General features: G+C 40.5%; 1 long non-coding RNA gene across 1 annotated transcript in view; it reads left to right on the forward strand.

Moving 5' to 3' along the window:
• Positions 1-1,020: 1,020 nt before the first annotated feature.
• The window catches only part of LOC147583409 (uncharacterized), a 140,985-nt gene continuing 114,644 nt past the window's right edge, over positions 1,021-27,361 (forward strand). The window contains exon 1 of the long non-coding RNA XR_015243099.1: positions 1,021-1,123. This is a non-coding gene — a long non-coding RNA (uncharacterized LOC147583409). The remainder of the gene's footprint in view (positions 1,124-27,361) is intronic.

Here is a 27,361-nt window from a genome sequence, read left to right on the forward strand (position 1 = left end):
ACAGCAACAGCTCCTGCCACCCGCGGCTGCCCCAACGGAAGATCAGCCCGGACACACAGGCCTGGGGCGCGCCGCGAGCTCTCGCAGCCGTGGGGTTGCAGCTCGAGTCTGCATTTTAACAAAAGCCCGAGGCCTCTGATTCACGTGGGAAAACTCTGACACTTTCCGACTGGCCTTCAAGGCTTCCAGGACGCTGACCGGTTCTGGACCATACCTGCCTCCGCCCCGCCTCCCACACTGCCCCAGCCGGCCTCCCCCTCGGCCTCGCCCTCTGTGGCAGGCAGGCCCGGGAGGGTCCACCGTCCCGGGCGCCTGCCCCACACAAGCCACACCCAGACCCCTCTGAAAACTGCGGACCACGGGGGTTCGCCTGGGGTCCTGAGACGTCAGGTGGTGGGCAGCTAGGGTGACCGAACAGCCCGACAAAAGCCAGCTCTGAGGATAACTTGCACACACGCCCCTTCATCCCAGGGCCGTCAGGCTCCGCTTGGGTGCGACGCCCAGGCTCACCCGTGCTCCTCTGGTGCACCTCCAAGTGGACATTCGGCGCCTCAGCAACGCAGGGCGGCGCTTGCTTAAGGTCGCCCACGGCCTCATCCGTGGCGCCGCCTGGAGCAGTGGGGACCCGGCCGGAGCGTGGCCGCCTCGCCACCTGGCGCCGCTGCGTCGCCCCGCGCCTCCGCAGCTGCCTTGCCGCCGCCTCGCGCCAACCTCGCCTCGCGCCGCTGCCTCGCCTCACGTGGCCGCCTCGCCAACGTCTCCGCCTCGTGCCGCCCTCGCCTCGAGCAGCCCTTGCCTCGCGCCGCCGCAGACGCCACCGACGCCGACGCCGCGGCTCCCTCGCGCCGCCCGCCTCGCAACGCCCCTGAAGCCTCCGACGCCGCCGACGCCACCTCGCGCCGCCAACGCCGCCAACGCCGCCAACACCTCGCGCCACGCCCGCCTCGAGCAGCCTTTGCCTCACGCAGCCGCCTCGCCGCCACCACCGCCTTGCGCCACCTCGCGCTGGCATCTGCCTCCCGCTGCCTCACACCGCCCCCACCTGGAGCAGCCGCTGACGCCGCCAACTCCACAGGCTCGCGCCGCAAGTGAAACAGGATGATGTGATAGGGCTGGAGAGGAGGTGCAATTTTGATTTAGATTAGAGCATCAGGGAAGATCTCAATGGAATTACAATATCTGAACTGGAATTTAAATGATGGGATACCTGTGCCTTTGTTTTAATTTTTTTTTTTTTTTGTAATCTTTATTTATTTTTGAGAGAGAGAGAGAGAGAGAGAGAGAGAGAGAGTGAGAGAGTGAGCAGGGGAGGAACAGAGAGAGAAGGAGTAACAGAGTGAGCAGGCTCCGGGCTCTGAGCTGTCAGCATGGAGCCTGATGCGGGGCTCCAACCCATGAACTGCGAGATCATGACCTGAGCCGAGGTCGGATGCTTAACCGACTGAGCCACCCAGGTGCCCCAACAGTGCCTTTGTTTTAAATCCATGCTAGGCTGAACATCAGAGACTTTCTTAGAAGTAGTTTTCATAGCATGGAGGACAAATGAAAGTTGATGGGCAAAGAGATGAGGGTGGGAGGCCTTAAGGTAAAGGGTTTAAAACAGAAGCCCAAGTTTCTAATTTTTCACTGGACTAAACCCAGGCTGTCATATAGAAATTTGGAAACACTGGTGAAACACCCAAACTAGCCACATGGACAATCATTCACAACGATTTTTCTGGATAGAAATATCTCGTGCGTCCCTTGAAAAGGCTTATATTGATTTCACCAAATACATATCTCAAAGTTATGACTGAAAGTTGAGAAAAGTGTATGATCAGACTTTGCATTTATCTTTGCTCGCAAATATATTTGTGGTGCTTACACTGTGACTATAGTGCTATGGTAAGGACTTGGCAAATATTAACTCACTTATCTTCATAATAGCAGTAGGTATTACTCATAATAGCCATTTCTGGGGGGAAAGCAGAGAGGTTAAATAGCTTGTCCAGCATCACACAGTAAGTAGGTGACAAAACCCAACATTTGAAACAAGGCCATTTAGACTTTTACCACTTTGCTGTGTTACCTTATTAAAAACTGTGTTTAGGGAAAGGACTAAGTTGTCAAGAATGAACTAAAAGCAGAGGGGAGAAATGAGAAAATGAATGACAGCAGAAACTGAGGAGGAGCTAAGTTCAGAAATTTCTGGTGATGAGGACTAGAAATAATAAGATGCTTGTTGGTTAATTAGGATAGCACCTGAATCCACTGATAAGTGACTTTGTTCAAAGTTCGGAAAGACTGGTTGAATGAAGAGTAACAATAATAAAAAAAAGTAGAAAGGAAAATAATAATATGACTTAAGTGAGGAGAAGGAATCTTTCCCCTCTACTAGGAGAAGTGGGGGATTGTGGGGGAGTATAGAGATCTTTCTAGCAGGTGTCTAGCATTTAACCAGGATGAACATGGACAAAAATGCTGACCATTCGGGGCTCCTGGGTGGCTCAATCGGTCACGTGTCCAACTTCAGCTCAGGTCATGGTCTCACAGTTTGTGGGTTTGAGCCCTGCCACGGGCAATGTGCTGACAGCTCGGAGCCTGGAGCCTGCTTCTGATTCTGTGTCTGCCTCACTTCCCTCCCCTGCTCGCACTCTGTGTCTCTCTGTCTCACAAAAATAAATAAAATGTTAACAAATACATAGTAAAACAATGGTGACCATTGTACTGGTTTCAATGATCCCTCAAACCAAGCTTCAGTTTCCAAGAAAGACATACAGTTACAGCATCCCTACTGTGTGTTAGACACATTACTAAGTGTATTTCCAGTTACACATTTTTTAAAGCTTATTTATTCTGAGAGTGGGGTGGGGCAAACAGTGAGAGAGAGAATCCCAAACAGACCCTGTGCTGTCAGCACAGAGCTCAATGTGGGGCTTGAACCCACGAACTACCAGTCACACATTTTATCTGGAGTAACAATTCCTGTGAGGTATGTGTTCCCTATGGCTGCCATAACAATTCACCACAAACTTGGTGGCTTAAAACACATTTCTTCTCTTACTGTTTTCAAAGTCGGAGGTCCAAAACCTTTTTCGCAGGCTGAAATCAGGAGTTGGCAAGGCTGTGCTCCCTCTAGAAGCTCCATGCCCTTACCTTTTCCAGCTTCTGGTGGCTGCTACCATTCCTTGTCTTTTGACCACATTAATCTAATCCCTGTTTCATCAACACATTCTCTTTAATTGTGGTAAAATCTCCCTCTGCCTTTCTCTTAGAACACTTGGGGTTATTTTAGGGCCCATCAGATAATCTGAAATAATATCTCCATCTTAAGATCCTTAACAATCCCATCTACAAGATCCCTTTTGCCCTTTAAGGTGACATTCTCAGGTTCTGCGGATTCGGACATGGACTTTGTGGCAAGGGTATTATTTTTCTGAGATGCAGGAAAAAAGTTTAGAGAAGTAATTTGTCCCAAGGTCTTATGATGTTTCAGAGTGGCAATTTGAATTCTGTCATGCTCGGGCACCTGGGTGGTTCAGTCAGTTAAGCCACTGACTTTGGATCAGGTCATGATCTTGCACTTGGAGGATTCGAACCCCATGTTGGGCTCTTTGCTGACAGCTCAGAGCCTGGAGCCTGCTTTGGATTTGTGTCTCCCTTGTCTCCCTCTCTCTCTGCTCCTCCCCCACTCATGCTCTCTCTCTGTCTCTCTCTTGCTCTCAAAAATAAATATTAAAATAAATAAACAAACAAACAAACAAACAAACAAACAAACAAATAATTCTGGCATGCTGACTATAGGACACACTCCAAGCCAATATTACCCTGTTTTTAGCCACTGCGTATCCTCGGTTGAGTCACACTGCATTAGATAAAAGGCTAGGTACAGTCTCCTTTTTCTCACTTTGTTCTCCTGGTGTATTTATGAACATTTCCCAGAATAAAAGAGCTCAGAAATCTGCTATTCAGTCTTCCTAAGAGAGAGCATTTACTGTTTGGTTTGCACTTGGTAAAGAAGGGTTTTTTATTTATTTTTAATGTTTATTTTTTTTTGAGACAGAGAGAGACGGAGCATGAACAGGAGAGGGCCAGAGAGAGAGGGAGACACAGAATCCGAGGCAGTCTCCTGGCTCTGAGCTGTCAGCACAGAGTCTGATGCGGGGCTTGAACTCACGGATGGTGAGATCATGACCTGAGGTGAAGTCGGACGCACAACCAACTGAGCCACCCAGGCACCCCATGACAATGGAGTTTTTTAAAATTGAATATGCCACCAAGTAGTGTTATCACTACTTAATATATTTAAATAACAAAACAACAATAACAGATACTATAGATGCAAAACAAAAAGTGTGAGGGATTTGTCTGAAGCCATCCTAGAGGACAAAGAGCTAGTACCAGATGCCAGATGTCCAACCTGAATGCATCCTATCCAGTCCTGATTAAGCACCTGTTCAAAGGGATTGTGACTAATCACCTAGCACTTGAGACCTTATACCCCAGCTTCAAGATGGAAATTAGCTGAGGGATCACAGATGCTTGTACTCATCACTAACCCATAATTGGCAATCCCCGTCCTTTGTGGGAGAGAACTTGGCGCTTAGAAAACCCTTCTCTGCTTGAGAAAGAGCAGAGCAGCCTTTGCTCCTCTGGCCGTGACCTACTGTGCTTTGCAAAGGTGATTTGGCAAGTGCAGCTGCAAACCGGTCTCCAATATCACACACCTATGGAAAATTCCAGTCAGGTTTTAGACCCAGTCACAGTACATTTTTTTGAGAATCAGTAATGATTTGCTGAGGATCAGTAATGCTCTCCGTATGCTGGCTGACAAGGGCATGATGTCTGTGCTTACTATACTCCATTTGTCAGCTGCACTCTGACACAGTTGTCCGCGGGATTCCTCAGGAATATTTGAGGTATTCAGGCACAATTTCAGGAGCTGCTCCTGCCTGTAGCCTCTCATTTCTTAGTCAACATTTCCCCATTGAGACTATGAATAAATCAACCTCCATAGGTTATCAGAGGCTTTCTTTCCTCTCTGCTGCATTTGAATCTGTATGCCCTATAAGGTCCCCATACCTGGGCATCTATTTCTCATCATCCTTATTTTCAGGAGTCAGGGCTATAAGGGTAATTGGCAAGTTCATTAGCTTTTTCATTTCTTCCCCTCTTGATTGTTTTAGAGTGATTTGCTAGAGACTGTGGGTTTCGATGTTTCTCAAGGCTCAGTGGTGCAGAGACAATAGTGGAATTCTGCCCTGGGGAGAAACAGCCATTCTGTTAATTGTTCTTTTCTTATAGAACAGATAATAAATTCATCTAACACACAGTTACTCAATGATTCTCTAAGTGCATTGCACAGGACCTCAATTAGACTGGAAATACTCTGCCTTTTCTGTTGGAAAGTTCTTTGCATTCCATAAAATCAAGTCTGCACCATGAGAAATTGAGTTTAACCTCTCAGCTATTGGTTGATCCATGAAGTTTGACTCCTTGAAATTTCCCCATCTTTATACTGTTGTGGAGAAAGGAATGGCTGGCCAAATTCTTGGTCAGATGCTCATATTATATTTCCTAATTAGTCACTTGTCTTTTAACTCTGTTTAGATTATCTTTGGCCATGTAGAATTTTTTTTAACTTTTACAAAGTCAAATCTGCGGTCTTTTTCTTTATGATCTCTCACTTTTGTGTTCTGCTTAGGGAAAGAGTTCATCGTGGCAAGAATAGTACTCCTCATCCTACCTTACATTCTTGTACATATTTTCTTACAATAAACTACCATCAAATGCATGCTATACAGGCAGTCCTTGCTCTGCACAGGACACCTATGCATGAATTTCAGATACCATGATTTAGTTAAAGAATCCCAGTCCTGGAACAACACCATATATTAACAGTTAGAAAATCTGAAAAAGTACAAACTTCACAGCCAGTCCTTCAGCACTCAAATCACTATGCAGATCACAGATGTGTGTCATGATCAGTGGTCACTTCTGTCTCGATCTGTCAGTGCTGGGTCACCATGCATGGCATTCAGTTCACACAGAGACAGCAAAACGTATTGTTGGCTGCTTCCTTGTCGTCCTAGTGAATGTCCATATCACAGTTCACAAAACTGGATAATCGCAAGCAGGGGTGAGGGGCAACAAGGAGAGTAAATGACATCAGCCAAAAGGTTCACATTCGAGGAACTCTCAGATATATTTCCCCACAATGAAGGCACAAAGGATAAAATGTCAGAAGCTGGTAACAAACTCAAAATGGAGTGGGAATATTTGCAAAAGCATGGAAGGGATTCCTGCTCTCTATGGTAAGCTATGCAACAAGAGGAGGGCAATCACTGTGCAGACTAGTCTGAGGAAGTCTTTGCTCCTTTAAAATAGACTTGATTTTTTAGAGCAGTTTTAGGTTCACAGCAAAATTGAGCAGAAAGTAGGGAGTTCATGTATACCTTCCATCCCTGAATAGACACAGCCTCCCTATGAGCAACTTCCCACAACGGAGTGGCATATTTGTTACAATCGATGAACCTACATTGAAACATTATGACTCCAAGATGACAGTCACCTTAGCATTCGTTCTTAGCGTCCAGTATTCTATGGGTCTGGACAAATATATAATGACATATATCTACCTCTGTAGTAACATATAGAGTAGTTTCACTGCCCTAAAAATTCCCTTTGCTCTGCACATTCGTCCCTTCCTTGACCCTAATCCCTGGAATGCTCCGTATTTTTGCCTATTCCAGTGTGTCATAGAGTTGGAATCATACATGGAGTCTTTCAGATGGGCCTCTTTCACCTAGCAATATGCACTTAAGTTTCTTTCGTGTTTTTTCATGGCTTGATAGCTCATTTTATTTTAACACTGAACAGTATTCCGGTGTCTGAATGTACCACAGATATTCATCCATTCACCCACTGTGCTGGCAATTAAATCTGCTATATACATCCTCAGACAGGTTTTTATGTGGACTTCACTTTTCAACTCCTTTGGGTAAAGATCAAGGAGAGCAAATTGCTAGGTCGTATGGCAAGAGTGTGTTGAGTTTTTTGTTTTCTTTTTACTTTTCTTGTTTGAGTATAGTTGACACACAATGTTACGTTGGTTTCAAGTATACAACATAGTGGTTCAACAGCCCTACAGGTTATGCTGTGTTCACCATAAGTGTGGCTACCATTTGTCACCATGCAACAGTATTACAAAATCATTGACTATATTCCCTATTCTGTGCCTTTCATTTCCTTAACTTGATGCATCTCATAGCTAGAAGCCTGTATGTCCTATTCGCCGTCACCCATTTTGTCCATCTACCCACCATCTTTTCCTCTGGCAACCACCAGTTGTTCTCTGTATTTATGGATCTGATTCTGTTTTCTGTTTGTTTATTCATTTTATTTAATAGTATGTTATTATTATTATTATTTTAATGTTTATTTTTGAGAGAGCAACAGGGAGAGACAGAGCATGAACAGGGGAGGGGCAGGGAAAGAGGAAGACACAGAATCCGAAGCAGGCTCCAGGCTATGGGCTCACAGCTCAGAGCCTCATGCAGGGCTTAAACTCACAAACCGTGATATCGTGACCTGAACTGAAGTCGGATGCTTAACCGGCTGAGCCACCTCAGTGCCCCATGTTTAGTTTCTGTGTAAAACTACCAAACTATTTTCCAAAGTGGCTGTACCATTTTGCACTCACTCACAAACTCATACTCAGAGTGTGTTGCTCCATATACTTGTTGGTAGCCATCATTTGGTGTTGTCTGTGTTCTGGAGTCTGGCCTTTCTCACAGGTGTGGAAGGTGTGGAAGGAGCAACCTTGCTATAATCATTTATTGGTTTCAGCAGTTTTCCGATATTTTTCTCATTTTTTTTTTTTTTACGTGGATGGCCGTGCCATGTGCAAAAACAAAGAATTTTATTTTCTCCTTTTCAATCTAGATACAGTTTATTTCCTTTTCTTATCTCATTGCATTAGTAGAATTTCCAGTATAATGTCAAAAGGGAGTGTTGAGAGGAAACCTCCTTGCCTTGTTCCTAATCTTAGCAGAAAAGATTTTAGTTTTTCACCATTCAATATGATGTTAAGGTAATGCTGGCCTCATAGAATGAGTTAGGAAGTATTCCCTCTGCTTTTATTCTCTGTTAGATATTGTGGAGAATTGGTATAATTTCTCCCTTAAATGGTAGAGTTAATCAGTGAACACATCTGGGCCTCATGTTCTTTTTTTTTTTTTTTTTTGAAAGTTATTGTTGATTCCATTTAAAAAATAAATATAGTTTTATTTAGATTGTCTATTTCTCATTGTGTGAGTTTTCAGATTGCGTTATTCAAGGAATTAGTCTGTTTCATCCAGGTTCTCAATTGTGTGGGCACAGAGTGGCTCATAGTGTTCCTTTATTATCTTTTTAAGGTTCATGGGATATGTATTGATATCTTTTCCTCCATTTTTTAATTATTTTTAATGTTCCTTTATTTTTCAGAGAGAGACAGAGCATGAGCAGGGGAGGAGCAGAGAGAGAGGGAGACACAGAAGCTAAAGTAGGTTCCAGGCTCTAAGCAGTCAGCACAGAGCTGGACACGGAGCTTGAACTCACAAACTGTGAGATCATGACCAGATCTGAAGTCAGACACTTAACCAGCTGAGCCACCCAGGCGCCCTTCCTTTCCTCCATTTCTGATACTAATGATGTGTCTTCTCTCTCATTAACCTGGAGCTTTTTTATTTTGTTTATCTTTTCAAAGAATCAGATTTTGGTTTTATCAATTTGTCAATATCCTCTTTTCAGTTTCTTTTCTTTTTGCTCTAATCTTTACTGTTCTTTTCTTCTGCTTACTTTGAAATGTACTTGATCTTCTTTTCCTAGTTTCCTAGGGTAGAAGCTTAGGTGATTGATTTCGAGATCTTTCTTATTTTCTAATCACGCATTCAATGCTATAAATTTCCCCCATACACTGGTTTTGCTGCATCCCGCAAGTTTTGATGTGTTCTCATTTTCATGTTGTTCAAAATATTTATAAAACTTTCCCTTGAGATTTTTTTTTTTGGCTATGTATTATTTAGAAGTTTGTTGTTTAATCTCTTAAGTATTTGGGGATTTTCTAGCTATCTGTTGGTCTTGATTCCTAGTTTAGTTTCAGTGTGGTCTAGGAACAGATATTATTCTGATAGGATCTCCTGATAAAGGAAGGCAACCTTCCTATATGTATACATGACATCCCTCATGACTCTGTAACATGAGACCACCTAATCAGACCTCATGTTTGTGAGACAAAGAAGTAGAAAAAAATGTATAAAAAAACTATGCCACGTGGCCTTCAGGACTCAGTTCTTTGGGTATGAACCCAATTGAGCCAGTGCCAGCATGAATAAAGTTGCTTCCTGAAAGGAAAAACCTCGGTGTCACTCTCTGTGTGAGAATCCTGCTACACTACGATTTCTGTTGTTTTAAATTTGTCATGGTATGTTTTAGGGCCCAGAATGAGGCCTGTCTTGGTGCAATTTCCACATGAGCTTAAGACATGTGTATTCTGCTATTGTTAAATGAAGTAATCTGTAGATGTTACATACATTTGGTTTAAGGTGTTGTTGAATTCAGCTATGTTCTTACTGATTTTCTGCCTGCTGGACCTGTCCATTTATGATGAATGGATGTAGAGATCTCCAGTTATAATAATAGATTCATCTCTTTCGCCCAAAGAAAGAGATGTTTGTTTTGATTAGTCTTAGCATGGTATATTTTGTTCGTTTTGATTAGTTTTAGCATGGTATATTTTTCTCCATCCATTTACATTTAATCTATATGTGTCTTTATATGTAAAGTAGACTTCTTATGACTGGATCTTGTTTTTTGATCCCTTCTGACAATCTCCCTCTTTTAATTGGTATATTTAGACCATGGGCATTTAAAGTGATTATTGATGGGGCACCTGGGTGGCTCAGGTGGTTAAAGGACCAACTTGGGCTCAGGTCATGATCTCATGCTTTGTGGCTTTGAGCCCCGTGTTGGGCTCTGTACTACAGCTCAGAGTCTGGAGCCTGCATTGGATTCTGTTTCCCTCTTTCTCTGCCCCTCCCCTACTCACGTGCTGTCTCTCTCTCAAAACTAAGTAAACATTAAAATTTTTTTAAAATAATTTAAGGTGCTTATTAATATAGCTGGATTAATATCTACCATATTTGTTACTGTTTTGTATTTGTTGCCCTTGTTCTCTATACCTATTTTTGTCTGCCACTCTTTTTCTGCCATTAGTGGTGTTAATGAAGCATTTTATATGATTCCATTTTCTGTCCTTTAAAAATCCAGACCTAATGCACTGGATGAAATTAACTGCAGAAAATAAGCCTTTAGTGATGTGATGTTATAGTGTGGGAGAGAAGAAGATTTCTGGAGTCCTACAATTAGATTTCAGTCTTGTAGTGAGCCTGTGCCCCTCAGCTATGTGTGTGATTCCCAAGTGTCTCTCTGTTTTACCCCCACCTGTTGGCATGGACAGAATGGCTAAATAGGGCTGGAGTTAGGTACTTCCCTTTCTCCAGGTCAGGTAGACTTTGACAAAACCCCAAGAAGTTAGGCCTCTGGCAAAAGAGCTGGTCTTGAGGAGAGACCTTAAGAATGATGGAATGCTCTGGTGTATTTCAAAATTGTGCCTTTCCCCCTCCCCCTGCCAGAACCCCTAAGGGGATTTTTCTCTGATCTTCAAAATGACAATCTGGTAGAGCTCCAAGACAGAAACTCACAAAAGTATGGGAGCTTCCCTGGAGTTTTTAACTCCTAGCTTTTTTTGTTTACAGTGAGCCTCTACCAATTCACCAATTACAGTTCAGTGTTTCCTACCTCTGTACTGGTTTCTATATAGATTTCTGGTCTTGGAGTTTCTACTCCAGTAAGTTGTCATTCTCCATATCTGCCTATTTGCTTCTCCAATTTTGTGGACAGTGATCGGCCCTGTGATCTCACTCTTGTAATGAATCTAAGAAGAATTGTTGATTTTTTAGTTTGTTCAGGTTTTTACCTATTAGGATGGAGTTGTGACTTCTAAGCTCCTTAAATGCTGCACTGGAAACTGGAAGTATCATGAGGTTTTTACAATGAAATAAACTATGTTAATTCCAAGTATATATAATGTTTTAATTACAGTATATTCACTAAATATAAGGTTTACTATTTTTTAAATTTATCTGTAACTTTATAACCAACAGAAAGAGAGTTTCTGGTTTTTTTGAAAAAATTTTTTAATGTTTATTTATTTTTGAGAGAGAGAGAGAGAGAGAGAGAGAGAGAGAGAGAGAGAATGAGTAGTGGAGGAGCAGAGAGAAAGGGAAACACAGAATCTGAAGCAGATCCAGGCTCAGAGCTATAAGCACAGAGCCTGATGCCAGGCTTGAACCCAGGAACTGAGAGATCATGACCTGAGCCAAAGTCAGACACTTAACCAACTGGGCCACCCAGGCACCCCAGGAAGAGAGTTTCTCATGTTTTGTCAGAAAATGTTTAAGGTAATGGAACAATCATATTTTTCTCATTGATCATTAAGATCACTTCAAACAGATACACTTACATGATCATTTCAGCAGTTCCACAAATGAGGACAGCCTAAAATTTATTTCTTCTATATTTTATTTCCCATGTATACATGAGTTCCTCTTCTGATTCAATGCTATATTGATGTATTGTTGCAGCTTATTAGATTTTTAAAACTACTGAAATGTGGGAGTATATTTTGATATTGGATATAGACATTCCTTTCCTCATTCCAACTATTACTTTACTTTTACAAATCTGCTTTATGGTGAAAAATCATACTTGGTCATAATGACATATTTTTTCAACATGTTGCTGGAATCCATTTGCTGATAGTAATTGTTTTTTTAAGGTCTATTTATTTCTTTTGAGACAGAGAGAGAGTACACACGAGCAGGGGAAGGGCAGAGAAAGAGGGAGAGAGAGAATCCCATGCAGGCTCCATACTCCCTGAGCAGAGCCTGAAGTGGGGCTCAATCTTACAAACCATGAGATTGCAATCTGAGCTGAGATCAAGAGTCAGATGCTCGACCAGCTGAGCCACCCATGCACCCTAATATTAATTAGAACCTAAGAGCTTAAAAGAAAAGTACTCTGGCAACCTCTGCATTTTTTTGATATATTTTCCATGTCTGATGTCTGTATTAGGGGTCTCTAGCTTTTTAAAAGAATTGGAAAGCAACCAATGTTTCTCTAAGTTGTAGATCTTTAATTATGATTTTTAATTTCATAAAACTATTTGTATTTTCTGCTCAACATGTAAGTCAATATTGACTACATATAATTTATTCAGTACTCATCCACCTTGTCTAGATTTTCAAATGTGTTGGTATAGAGTTAACGTGGTATTCTTTGTAATTAAAAAAAATCTTTCTGCTTTATGGCTAAGCACATCTGTCATACTTTTCAAATACTGCTTACTTTAATGGTCTTTTTAAAGAACAAGATTTTGCTTTTATTTGTCAAGGTTACAGATTTTCTTCCTTATTTTGGCTTTTCTGTTTATTAATTTTGTTCTTTTGCTCTTTGGATTTACCTTTTTGTTGTTCTATGTCCACTGTCCAATTCCTTCGAGAGCCATTTTCTTTTCTTTTTTTTTTTTTTTCCCCCACGTTTATTTATTTTTGGGACAGAGAGAGACAGAGCATGAACGGGGGAGGGGCAGAGAGAGAGGGAGACACAGAATCGGAAACAGGCTCCAGGCTCCGAGCCATCAGCCCAGAGCCTGACGCGGGGCTCGAACTCACGGACCGCGAGATCGTGACCTGGCTGAAGTCGGACGCTTAACCGACTGCGCCACCCAGGCGCCCCTCGAGGGCCATTTTCAACAACATACCAACTCTGCCAGCCGTGTCATAGCCACTTCATGATATGCCATTAAAACTTAATCTCATACACTGGGTGAAGCCTTGGCAGCCTTATTTTGCTTTCAAAATTGTTCTATGGCCTTAGACCCTTTTCCTGAATTAGCACTATCATCAGGGAAAATTCTACTGGGCCTTCATGATGCTTATAAGGCTTCCTTTTCCTCTAGTTTCATAATAAGAGAAAAAAATATTTCTTTTTTTGGTGTTGATCAAAAACTCAGCAAGACTCCTTTGCAGTCTATTCAAATCCAGAAAAATAAGCAAGTCTTCATACACAGGCTTACTGAAATGTCATAATTTAAACTATATATAACCTTGAACAATGGTCCTTTCAAACACTCCATAGTCCTTCTTTCTAGGTGTCCAGAGTTTTTCATTCCTACAACATCTTTTATGCATGGTCCATTTGTGTCATAAAGTCTTCCTCCCACTTCTGGCTATACAGTCGACCCTTGAAAACCACAGGTTTGAACTGTGCAGGTCTACTTATATGTGGATATTTTATAGTACAGCATTATAAGTGTGTTTTCTCTTTCTTGCTATTTTCTTAACATTTTCTTTTCTCTAGCCTACTTTATTGTAAAAATACTGTATATAATACATATAACCTAAAAAGTATGTGTTGATTGACTGTTTATGTTATCAGTAAGGCTTCCAGTCAACAGTAGGCTAGTAACAGTTGAGTTTTGGTGGAGTTGAAAGTTATATGCAGATTTTTGACTGAACAAGGCATTGGTGTCCCCTAACTGCTATATTGTTCAAGGGTCACCTGCATATTCAAAGGAAACATAATCACTATTTGAAGAGTTATCTGCACTCCCACGTTCATTGCAACATTATTCACAATAGCCAAAGTATGAAAACAACCTGGGTGTCCATGGATAGATGAAAAGATAAAGAAAATGCAATATATAGGTATATAATGGAATATTATTCAACCTGAGAAGAGCAGGAAATCCTATCATTTTCAACAACATGGATGCAACTGGAGGGCGTTATGTTAGGCGAAATAAGCCAGATAAAGAAAGACAAATGCTACGTGGTATCATTTATATATGGACTCCAAAACATTAAATAAAGTCTTTCTTGCCCAGACATTTTTCTTTAACAATGTCAAGTTCCCTATATCATGTGTCACATCATTCTCTTATTGTTTGCACAAGGTTACAATCCCAGGGAGCCTAATGTATTTACTAGTATATCTAGATTGCAGTTTACCATTGATTTTTTTTTTTTCTTTGTAATTGATTCCTTCCACTTCTGGCACCAGAGCCTAATTTTTCCTTTGGTGAAGTCCCTGTGATTCAAGTAGGTTGCATGTCCTTTTCCTACCCCTATAACTTGGGAGTGATAAGTCAAAGTACTTTATACATACTCCATATGTCTTATATGCTTAGTTCTCTATTTTATATAATTTTTCCTCCAAATTTTAGTCTGGTTATCTTTTTAATTGAGTGTATTAATCTTTTCTTATGTTTGGCTAATGTAATATTAAATCAATCAACTGAGTACTTAATTTCAGCTCTTCCTTTTTTAATTCTAGAATTTTCCTTTGGTTGCTTTTCAAAGATAATTTTGCTAAAATTGTATATGTTGTCCGTGGATTTTCTTGAATACAGGAATCATAGTTTTTAAATAATACCTTCATGGGATGCCTGAAGCTGACTGAGCCAGTTGACCATCCAACTTCAGCTCAGGTTATGATCTCACAGTTTGTGAGCTTGAGCCCCACATAGGGCTCTGTGCTGACAGCTGAGCCTGGAGCCTGCTTTGGATTCTGTATCTCCCTCTCTCTCTTTCCCTCCTCTTCTCACACTTGCCTCTCTTTCTCTCAAAAAATAAATAAATATTAAAAAGTTTTTTGAAAATAATAACTTCATTGAGATACAATTTACTTTCCATACAATTTTAAATGTACAATTTAAATTGTGTTGTGCATCTATTTCCACAGTCAATTTTACCACATTTTTATTCCCTTCCTCCTCCAAAAGAAAATGAAACTTATCAGTAGTCACTCACTCCCCATTTTCCCCAATTCTAGACAACCACTAATATACTGTCTGTCTCTACAGATTTACCTCTTTTGTACATTCCATACAGGTGGAATCATACAATATTTAGTTTTTTGTAACTAGCTTCTTTTATAGCATGTTTTCAAGGTTCATCCACATTGTAGCATATATCAGCACTTCATTTCTTTTTATGGCTGCATATTATTCCATAGTATGTATATATCATATCTTATTTATCCATTCATCAATTAATGGACGTTTGCATTATTTCCACTTTTTGGCTATTAGAAATACTCCTGATATGGCTATATTTGGGTGCAAAGTTTTGTGTGCAAGTCTAGCAAAATTTTTAAATTAATAAGCTTTTTTTAATTGATTTTTGGTTTACAGAAAAAATTAAGCAGAAGTACAGAGGCTTCAAAAAACCCCTCATCTCTCTGCCTAGTTTAACCTATTATTAACATCTTACATAAGTATAAAACATTTGTTACAGTTAATGAATCAGTATTAATACATTATTATTAACTAAAGTCCATAATTTACTTTAGAGTTCACTTGTTTTGTACATTACACAGTTTCAGACCAATGTGTAATGACACATATCCACACTTACAGTAGATTTACTGCTCTAGAGGGCCCCCTGTGCTCCACTTATTAATCTCTCCCTCCCCCAACCTCTGGCAACCACTGATCTTTTTACTATCTCTATAGTTTTACCTTTTCTTGAACTTCATATTGTTGGAATCATGCAAGATGTAGCCTTTGAAGATGGCAATTTTCACTTAGCAATATGCATTGAAGCTTCTTCCATCTCTTTTCACGGCTTGATAGCTTTTCTTTTTATTGCTGAATACTATTCCTTTGTATGGATATACCACTGTTTATCCATTCACCTACTAAAAAAAAATCTTGGTTGATTCCAAGCTTTGGTAATTATGAAAAAAAGCTGCTGTAAAACGTGGATATGCAGATTTTTATATGGACATTACTTTTCAACTTCTTTGGGTAAATTCCAAGAAACACGATTACTAGATCATATGGTGAGATCATTTAGTTTGGTAAAAACAAAAAACAAAACAAAACAAACAAACAAAAAAAAAAAAAACAAAAAACAAAACTGCTTAAAATCTTGCAAAGCAGCAGTAACATTTTGCATTCCCACCAGCCATGAACCTGAATACCTGTTGTTCTGCACCTTCACCAAGTCCTGCCACCACAAGTTCTGCCAATACTGGCAGAACTTTTCTCAAGCAAGTGTGCCTAAGGACCAGCACAGGCAGGTCTCTTCCCCAGGAGACCAGCAGAAACCCACATTCATAACCACACCTCCAGGCCAGAGAGTTCTGCAAGGCTTCAGTTCTAGTGGAAGTAGCATCTGGTCTCATGTAACAAGCAGACAAGAGCACACCTAGTAAAACCTCGCCACACTGGCCAAGGACCAAACCCTGTCCACTGCAGGCAAGAGCTTCTAAAGACAACTGGCCTGAAGGATAGAGCAGCCAAAACATAGCAGTAGAGCTCATGCAGCACACATGAGAGACACTCCCTGAAGCACTAGGCCCTGGGCACTATATGACCTCTTCTTCATAAAACCATTACTCTCAGGAGCAGGAAATAAAACAGCCTTTTCTAAAACACAGAAGAAGACAGCGACTTGGACAAAATGCCAGGACAAAGGAATTCATCCCAAAAGAAAGAACAAGATAAGGTCATGGCCAGAGATCTAACCAAAACAGGTATAAGTAATATGCCTGATGGAGAATTTAAAGCAACAATCATAAGTATACTTTCTGGGCTTGAGAAGAGCAGGGAAGACTTCAGGGAGGCCCCTAGTGCAGAAATAAAAGAGTTAAAAAACAATCAGAAATGAAAAATGCAATAACTGAGATTCAAAACTAACTGAATGTAATGCCCACAAGGATGGGAGAAGCAAAGGAATGAATAAGAAATATAGAAAATAAAATAATGGAAAATAATGAAGCTGAAAAAAAGAGAGAGAGAAGAATTATGGTTCACAAGAATAGACTTAGAGATCTCCATCACATTTGACTCCATCTAATGTAATAATATTTGTATCATAGAAGCCCCAGAAGAAGAAGAGAGAAAAGGGAGCAGAATATTTATTAGAGGAAATCATAGCTGAAAACTCCTGTGAGACAGGAGGCACAGAGAAATTCCATCAACATCAAAATCAACAAAAGCAGGCAACACCAAGACATATTATAATTAAATTTGTAAAATATAACAATAAAGGAAAAATTCTAAAAGTAGCAAGACAAAAGAAGTCCTTAACTTACAAAGGGAGGCTCACCAGGCTAGCTGCAGATCTCTCAACAGAAACTTGGCAAGCCACAAGGGAGTGGCCTAATATATTCAGTATGCTAAGGGAGAAATATGCAGCTAAGAATACTCTATCCAGAAAGGCTATCATTCAGAATAGAAAGAGTGATAAAGAATTTCCCAGGCAAACAAAAACTAAAGGAGTTTGTGACCACTAAAGCAACTCTGCAAGAAATATTAAAGGGGACTCTCTGAGTGGACAGGAAAGACCAAAAGTGACAAAACTAGAAAGGAACAGAGAAAATCTCCAGAAACAATGAGAAAGCAAATAATAAAATGGCACTGAATACATATCTATCAATAATTACTCTGAATGTAAATGGACTGAATGCTCCAATCAAAAGACATAGGGTGTCAGAAGGAATAAATAAATAAGACCCATCTATATGATGCTGATAACCAACTCATTTTAGACATGACACCTGCAAATTCAAAGTGAGAGGATAGAAAACATCTATCATGCTAATGAACATCAAAAGAAAGCCAGGGTAGCAAAACTTATATCAGACAAACTAGATTTGAAACCAAAGGGTGTGGTAAGAGATTAAGAAGAGCACTGTATCATAATAAAGGGGTCTATACAACAAGAATATCTAACAATTGTAAGTAAACATTTATGTCCCAACATGGGAGCACTCAAATATATAAAACAAATTATAACAAACATAAAGGAATTCATTGTTAATAATAAAATAATAAAAGGGAACTATAACTCCCCACTGGTAGCAATGGACAGATCATCTAAGCAGAAAATCAACAAGGAAAGGCTTTGAATGACACACTGAACCGGATGGACTTAACAGATACATTAGAAATATTTCATTCTAAAGCGGCAGAATACACACTCTTTTCAGAGGCACACAAGTCATTCTCCAGAATAGATGACATACTACATCACAAATCAGGCCTCAACAAGTACACAAAGATTGAGATTATACCATGCATATCTTCTGATCACAATGCTATGAGACTTGAAGTCAACTAAAGAAAGTTTGGAAACACCACAAATACATGGAGGTTAAACAACATACTACTAAACAATGAATGGGCTAACCAGAAAATCAAAGAGGAAATTCACAAATACAAGGAAACAAATGAAAATGAAAACATGACATTCCAAAACCTTTGGGATGCAGCAAAAGTAGTCATAAGAGGGGAGTATATAGCAATAGAGGCCTACCTCAAGAAGGAAGAAAAATCTCAAAGAAACAACCTAACCACCTAAACTTACACTTGAAGGAACTAGAAAGAGAACAACAAATGAAGCCTAATGCCAACAGAATAAAGGAAATAATAAAGATTACAGCACAAATAAATGATACAGAAACTGAAATAATAATCACAATAATCATAATAATAGAACAGATCAATGAAACCGGGAGCTGCTTCTTAGAAAAAATTAATAAAATTTATAGACTCATCACCAGACTTATCAAAAAGAAAAGAGAAAGGACCCAAATAAATAAAATCACAAATGGGAGAGGGGAAATAACAATTAACACCACAGAAATACAAACAATTATTAGATAATATCATGAGAAAGTATATGCCAGCAAAATGGACAGACTGGAAAAAATGGCTAAATTTCTAGAAACATAAAAACTACCAAAACTGAAACAGCAAGAAATAGAATACTTGAACATACTGATACCCAGCAAAGAAATTGAATCAGTAATCCAAAATCTCCTAAGAAACCAAAGTTCAGGGCCATATGGCTTCATGGGGGAATTCTACCAAACATTTAAAGAAGAGTTAATATATATTCTTTTTGAACTATTCCAAAAAATAAAAGAAAGAAAACTTCCAAATTCATTCTACAAGGCCAGTATCACTCTGTTAACAAAACCAGACAAAGCACTAAAAAAGAGAACTACAGGCCAATATACTTGATGAACATGGATAAAAAAAATTCTCAATAAAATACTAGCAAACTGAATCCAACAATCCATTGAAAGAGTCATTCATCATGATCAAGTGGGATATATTCTTGGACTGCAAGAGCAGTTCAATATTTGCAAGTCAATCAATGTGATCTATCACATTAATAAAAGAAAGGATAAGAACTATATTATCCTTTTTTTTTTTATGTATATGAAATTTATTGTCAAATTGGTTTCCATACAACACCCAGTGCTCATCCCAAAAGGTGCCCTCCTCAATACCCATCACCCACCCTCTCCTCCCTCCCACCCCCCATCAACCCTTAGTTTGTTCTCAGTTCTCAACAGTCTCTTATGCTTTGGCTCTCTCCCACTCTAACCTCTTTTTTTTTTTTTTTCCTTCCCCTCCCCCATGGGTTCCTGTTAAGTTTCTCAGGATCCACATAAGAGTGAAACCATATGGTATCTGTCTTTCTCTGTATGGCTTATTTCACTTAGCATCACACTCTCCAGTTCCATCCACGTTGCTACAAAAGGCCATATTTCATTTTTTCTCATTGCCACGTAGTATTCCATTGTGTATATAAACCACAATTTCTTTATCCATTCATCAGTTGATGGACATTTAGGCTCTTTCCATAATTTGGCTACTGTTGAGAGTGCTGCTATGAACACTGGGGTACAAGTGCCCCTATGCATCAGTACTCCTGTGTCCCTTGGATAAATTCCTAGCAGTGCTATTGCTGGGTCATAGGGTAGGTCTATTTTTAATTTTCTGAGGAACCTCCACACTGCTTTCCAGAGCGGCTGCACCAATTTGCATTCCCACCAACAGTGCAAGAGGGTTCCCGTTTCTCCACATCCTCGCCAGCATCTATAGTCTCCTGATTTGTTCATTTTGGCCACTCTGACTGGCGTGAGGTGATACCTGAGTGTGGTTTTGATTTGTATTTCCCTGATAAGGAGCGACGCTGAACATCTTTTCATGTGCCTCTTGGCCATCCGGATGTCTTCTTTAGAGAAGTGTCTATTCATGTTTTCTGCCCATTTCTTCACTGGGTTATTTGCTTTTCGGGTGTGGAGTTTGGTGAGCTCTTTATAGATTTTGGATACTAGCCCTTTGTCCGATATGTCATTTGCAAATATCTTTTCCCATTCCGTTGGTTGCCTTTTAGTTTTGTTGGTTGTTTCCTTTGCTGTGCAGAAGCTTTTTATCTTCATAAGGTCCCAGTAATTCATTTTTGCTTTTAATTCCCTTGCCTTTGGGGATGTGTCGAGTAAGAGATTGCTATGGCTGAGGTCAGAGAGGTCTTTTCCTGCTTTCTCCTCTAAGGTTTTGATGGTTTCCTGTCTCACATTCAGGTCCTTTATCCATTTTGAGTTTATTTTTGTGAATGGTGTCAGGAAGTGGTCTAGTTTCAACCTTCTGCATGTTGCTGTCCAGTTCTCCCAGCACCATTTGTTAAAGAGACTGTCTTTTTTCCATTGGATGTTCTTTCCTGCTTTGTCAAAGATGAGTTGGCCATACGTTTGTGGGTCTAGTTCTGGGGTTTCGATTCTATTCCATTGGTCTATGTGTCTGTTTCTGTGCCAATACCATGCTGTCTTGATGATGACAGCTTTGTAGTAGAGGCTAAAGTCTGGGATTGTGATGCCTCCTGCTTTGGTCTTCTTCTTCAAAATTACTTTGGCTATTCGGGGCCTTTTGTGGTTCCATATGAATTTTAGGATTGCTTCTTCTAGCTTCGAGAAGAATGCTGGTGCAATTTGGATTGGGACTGCATTGAATGTGTAGATAGCTTTGGGTAGTATTGACATTTTGACAATATTTAGTCTTCCAATCCATGAGCAGGGAATGTCTTTCCATTTCTTTAAATCTTCTTCAATTACCTTCATAAGCTTTCTATAGTTTTCAGCATACAGATCCTTTACATCTTTGGTTAGATTTATTCCTAGGTATTTTATGCTTCTTGGTGCAATTGTGAATGGGATCAGTTTCTTTATTCGTCTTTCTGTTGCTTCATTGTTAGTGTATAAGAATGCAACTGATTTCTGTACATTGATTTTGTATCCTGGCAACTTTGCTGAATTCATGTATCAGTTCTAGCAGACTTTTGGTGGAGTCTATCGGATTTTCCATGTATAATATCATGTCATCTGCAAAAAGCGAAAGCTTGACTTCATCTTTGCCAATTTTGATGCCTTTGATTTCCTTTTGTTGTCTGATTGCTGATGCTAGAACTTCCAACACTATGTTAAACAACAGCGGTGAGAGTGGGCATCCCTGTCGTGTTCCTGATCTCAGGGAAAAAGCTCTCATTTTTTCCCCGTTGAGGATGATGATAGCTGTGGGCTTTTCATAAATGGCTTTGATGATGTTTAAGTATGTTCCTTCTATCCCGACTTTCTCAAGGGTTTTTATTAAGAAAGGGTGCTGGATTTTGTCAAAGGCCTTTTCTGCACCGATTGACAGGATCATATGGTTTTTCTCTTTTTTTTTGTTAATGTGCTGTATCACGTTGATTGATTTGCGAATGTTGAACCAGCCCTGCATCCCAGGAATGAATCCCACTTGATCATGGTGAATCATTCTTTTTATATGCCGTTGAATTCGATTTGCTAGTATCTTATTGAGAAGTTTTGCATCCATATTCATCAGGGATATTGGCCTGTAGTTCTCTTTTTTTACTGGGTCTCTGTCTGGTTTAGGAATCAAAGTAATACTGGCTTCGTAGAATGAGTCTGGAAGTTTTCCTTCCCTTTCTATTTCTTGGAATAGCTTGAGAAGGATAGGTATTATCTCTGCTTTAAACGTCTGGTAGAACTCCCCTGGGAAGCCATCTGGTCCTGGACTCTTATTTGTTGGGAGATTTTTGATAACCGATTCAATTTCTTTGCTGGTTATGGGTCTGTTCAAGCTTTCTATTTCCTCCTGATTGAGTTTTGGAAGAGTGTGGGTGTTCAGGAATTTGTCCCTTTCTTCCAGGTTGTCCAATTTGTTGGCATATAATTTTTCATAGTATTCCCTGATAATTGTTTGTATCTCTGAGGGATTGGTTGTAATAATTCCATTTTCATTCATGATTTTATCTATTTGGGTCATCTCCCTTTTCTTTTTGAGAAGCCTGGTTACAGGTTTGTCAATTTTGTTTATTTTTTCAAAAACCAACTCTTGGTTTCGTTGATCTGCTCTACAGTTTTTTTAGATTCTATATTGTTTATTTCTGCTCTGATCTTTATTATTTCTCTTCTTCTGCTGGGTTTAGGCTGCCTTTGCTGTTCTGCTTCTATTTCCTTTAGGTGTGCTGTTAGATTTTGTATTTGGGATTTTTCTTGTTTCTTGAGATAGGCCTGGATTGCAATGTATTTTCCTCTCAGGACTGCCTTCGCTGCGTCCCAAAGCGTTTGGATTGTTGTATTTTCATTTTCGTTTGTTTCCATATATTTTTTAATTTCTTCTCGAATTGCCTGGTTGACCCACTCATTCGTTAGTAGGGTGTTCTTTAACCTCCATGCTTTTGGAGGTTTTCCAGACTTTTTTCTGTGGTTGATTTCAAGCTTCATAGCATTGTGGTCTGAAAGTATGCATGGTATGATTTCAATTCTTGTAAACTTATGAAGGGCTGTTTTGTGACCCAGTATATGATCTATCTTGGAGAATGTTCCATGTGCACTCGAGAAGAAAGTATATTCTGTTGCTTTGGGATGCAGAGTTCTAAATATATCCGTCAAGTCCATCTGATCCAATGTGTCATTCAGGGCCCTTGTTTCTTTATTGACCGTGTGTCTAGATGATCTATCCATTTCTGTAAGTGGGGTGTTAAAGTCCCCTGCAATTACCACATTCTTATCAATAAGGTTGCTTATGTTTATGAGTAATTGTTTTATATATTTGGGCCCCGGTATTCGGCGCATAGACATTTATAATTGTTAGCTCTTCCTGATGGATAGACCCTGTCACTATTATATAATGTCCTTCTTCATCTCTTGTTACAGTCTTTAATTTAAAGTCTAGTTTCTCTGATATAAGTATGGCTACTCCAGCTTTCTTTTGGCTTCCAGTAGCATGATAAATAGTTCTCCATCCCCTCACTCTCAATCTACAGGTGTCCTCAGGTCTAAAATGAGTCTCTTGTAGACAGCAAATAGATGGGTCTTGTTTTTTTATCCCTTCTCATACCCTCTGTCTTTGGCGCATTTAATCCGTTTACATTCAGTGTTATTATAGAAAGATATGGGTTTAGAGTCATTGTGATGTCTGTATGTTTTATGCTTGTAGTGATGTCTCTGGTACTTTGTCTCACAGGGTCCCCCTTAGGATCTCTTGTAGGGCTGGTTTAGTGGTGACAAATTCCTTCAGTTTTTGTTTGTTTGGGAAGACCTTTATCTCTCCTTCTATTCTAAATGACAGACTTGCTGGATAAAGGATTCTCAGCTGCATATTTTTTCTGTCTAGCACATTGAAAATCTCGTGCCAATTCTTTCTGGCCTGCCAAGTTTCAAAAGAGAGATCAGTCACGAGTCTTATAGGTCTCCCTTTATATGTGAGGGCACGTTTACCCCTTGCTGCTTTCAGGATTTTCCCTTTATCCTTGTATTTTGCCAGTTTCACTATGATATGTCATGCAGAAGATCGATTCAAGTTACGTCTGAAGGGAGTTCTCTGTGCCTCTTGGATTTCATTGCCTTTTTCCTTCCCCAGTTCAGGGAAGTTCTCAGCTATTATTTCTTCAAGTACCCCTTCAGCACCTTTCCCTCTCTCTTCCTCCTCTGGGATACCAATTATGCGTATATTATTTCTTTTTAATGTATCACTTAGTTCTCTAATTTTCCCCTCATACTCCTGGATTTTTTTATCTCTCTTTTTCTCAGCTTCCTCTTTTTCCATAACTTTATCTTCTAGTTCACCTATTCTCTCCTCTGCCTCTTCAATCCGAGCCGTGGTGGTTTCCATTTTGTTTTGCATTTCGTTTAAAGCGTTTTTCAGCTCCTCGTGACTGTTCCTTAGTCCCTTGATCTCTGTAGCAAGAGATTCTCTGCTGTCAGCTATACTGTTTTCAAGCCCAGCGATTAATTTTATGACTATTATTCTAAATTCACTTTCTGTTATATTATTTAAATCCTTTTTGATCAGCTCATTAGCTGTTGTTATTTCCTGGAGATTCTTCTGAGGGGAATTCTTCCGCTTGGTCATTTTGGATAGTCCCTGGCGTGGTGAGGACCTGCAGGGCACTTCCCCTGTGCTGTGGTGTATAACTGGAGTTGGTGGGCGGAGCCGCAGTCAGACCTGATGTCTGCCCCCGGCCCACCGCTGGGGCCACAGTCAGACTGGTGTGTGCCTTCTCTTCCCCTCTCCTAGGGGCGGGATTCACTGTGGGGTGGGGTGGCCCGTCTGGGCTACTTGCACACTGCCAGGCTTGTGATGCTGGGGATCTGGTGTCTTAGCTGGGGTGGGTAGGCAAGGTGCACAGGGGCAGGAGGGGCAGGCTTAGCTTGCTTCTCCTTAGGTGATCCACTTCAGGAGGGGCCCTGTGGCAGCAGGAGGGAGTCAGATCCGCTGCCGGAGGTTTGGCTCCGCAGAAGCGCAGAGTTGGGTGTTTGCGCGGAGCAAGCAAGTTCCCTGGCAGGAACTGGTTCTCTTTGGGATTTTGGCTGGGGGATGGGCGGGGGAGATGGCGCTGGCGAGCGCCTTTGTTCCCCACCAAACTGAGCTCTGTCGTCCGGGGGCTCAGCAGCTCTCCTTCCCTTTGTCCTCCAGCCTTCCCGCTTTCTGAGCAGAGCTGTTAACTTATGACCTCCCAGACGCTAAGTCGCGCTTGCTGTCGGAACACAGTCCGTCAGGCCCCTCCGCTTTTTGCAAGCCAGACTCGGGGGCTCTGCTTGGCCGGCGAGCCGCCCCTCCGCCCCGGCTCCCTCCCGCCAGTCCGTGGAGCGCGCACCGCCTCGCCGCCCTTCCTACCCTCTTCCGTGGGCCTCTCGTCTGCGCTTGGCTCCGGCGACTCCGTTCTGCTAATCCTCTGGCGGTTTTCTGGGTTATTTAGGCAGGTGTAGGTGGAATCTAAGTGATCAGCAGGACGCGCGGTGAGCCAAGCGTCCTCCTACGCCGCCATCTTCCCTCTCGGTCCTGAGTTTCATTTTTCCATGTTAGATAGTTTCCAAATTAATTAAAAAGCAATGAAACAAAATATTTGTAGTCTCAAAAGCATGAGCATATAACGCTTTTATTTTTGCACTATAGCTATTGGTAAAAATATAAGACTATGTTTCAGTTCAATAAGTTTCTCTGACTGGTAAACGCGGCAATTATCTTTTGGCACTTCCTGACATACACCGAGAGAATAGAGCTTAAGAGCCTCTCTTTGTCTCATAGGATATAAAAATCAGTATGACAACTGTCAATTCTCCAAAAGACCAGGAGAAAATTCTGTTAATCCAACAAAGCTAAGTTTATTACTGTAATAAAGGAAACTACAACTTTGACAGAGTCTTTGTGGCACTTCAGAAGGGGAAAATCTGGGAGGTGGGTAATATTTGTATACTTTTAGGTTATGAAAGGGGGAATTTTAAGTTGGGTCTTACCAGGAGGGGAACTGGTTGGGACTGGGCAGAGTTTATGAAATGACTATTTTCGATTGGCATGCACAGGGAAGTGAGGGTCTTGAAGTGGGTATGATGAGTAAGCTGTTAGTCTCTGTAAGTAAACTATTCTTGTTTGTTTATAGTCCTATCTCCCAGGAGCAAGTATTTCCTGGAGCAAGTACCTAAGTTTACTTTGCTTATTCTTGATATTATTTAATGGAGTCAGAGGAAGTATGCCTAGCCCCAGTATTGTTTAACACAGGAATAGATGCGATGCCTGGGTGGCTCTGTTGGTTAAGTGACCAACTCTTGATTTTGACTCAGGTCACGATCTCATGATTTGTGGGATCAAGTGCCACGTGGGGCTCTGTGCTGTCATCATGGAACCTGCTTGGGATTCTCTCTCCCTTTCTCTTTGCCCTCCTCCCAACTCATGGGCACCAACTCTCCCTCTCTCTCTCTCTCTCTCTTTCAAAATAAATAAATAAACGTTTTTTAAAAACCACACAGGAAGAGAAAATCATTTTGTTATCACGTTTCAGCCCTTTCTTGATTCATCAGTGTTAGCTGAGAAAGACTCTATTATCATCTGAACACAGGATAAATCTGTATCTGTATATTTTTTATGGTCATGGTTGTGTATAATGTTTCTGTCAATAATCATTTCAACTTAAGTTCCAGACTTTCTTCTATATTTGTTGGAAGATACTTTATTGTATTGTTTGCTAGAACTATAGCTGTGAAACAACATTTAAGACTGGAGATTATTACACATCTGGGTGCTGTGACACAAATACTAATCTCAATGATTATTATCAGGACTGTAGGCCACTTCTAGGCCAGCCATAAAGAGTCCTCAAATGAAATCTTGAGAATAGATCAAATCCCACATCTAAATGGTGCAAAAAACCATACAAGGGGTTGTTAGCTACATTTATGAATCTTTTATTCCTTAAATGTTCTTAGATGCAAGACAGATATTCCTCAAATATTAAAGTACAAGAGAGATCTTTTTCTTGGGGGGCTGGATGGCTCATTTGGTTAAGCGTCAAGTGTCTGACTTCAGCTCAGTTCATGATCTTGCAGTTCATGGATTCAAGCCCCAGTGTTGGGCTCTGTGCTGACAGCTCAGAGCCTGGAGCCTGTTTGAGATTCTGTGTCTCCTTCTCTCTCTGCCCCTCTCCCACACACGCTCTGTCTCACTCTGTCTCTCTCTCTCTCTCTCAAAAATAAACATTAAAAAAATTAAAAGAAGATCTTTTTCTTGATCATCAATTCTTGAATCCTCAAATTTAGCTACTTTTCTACCTTTTCTGTAGCTTCATTATGTACTATACATATTACTTTAGCACTCTCTGGAGCAGTCCCATGTACAAAATAGCAGATTTCCTCTTCTTTTTCCTGAATGTAATGCACTGTGGAATCATTATCATTGAACACATGGTAAACACCACTGTAACTAAGCCTGAGTGAAGCCTATCTAACACATATTTTCTAATAAGGCACATCACAGCCTTCTTGTGCTAAGGGATACTAAACAGAACTCTAGAACTACACTTGAAGAGAGTTTAAAATGGCAAAATCACAACAAAAACACAAAACTGCACAAGGCTTGGCATTAAATATACATCAAAAAGGACACTGTTTACGGTATGAACACTTAAACAATAAGGCA

Source organism: Puma concolor, chromosome A2 (assembly GCF_028749965.1).
Source record: "Puma concolor isolate L17-30 chromosome A2, mPumCon1.1.hap2, whole genome shotgun sequence".
Taxonomy (NCBI): Eukaryota; Metazoa; Chordata; class Mammalia; order Carnivora; family Felidae; genus Puma; species Puma concolor.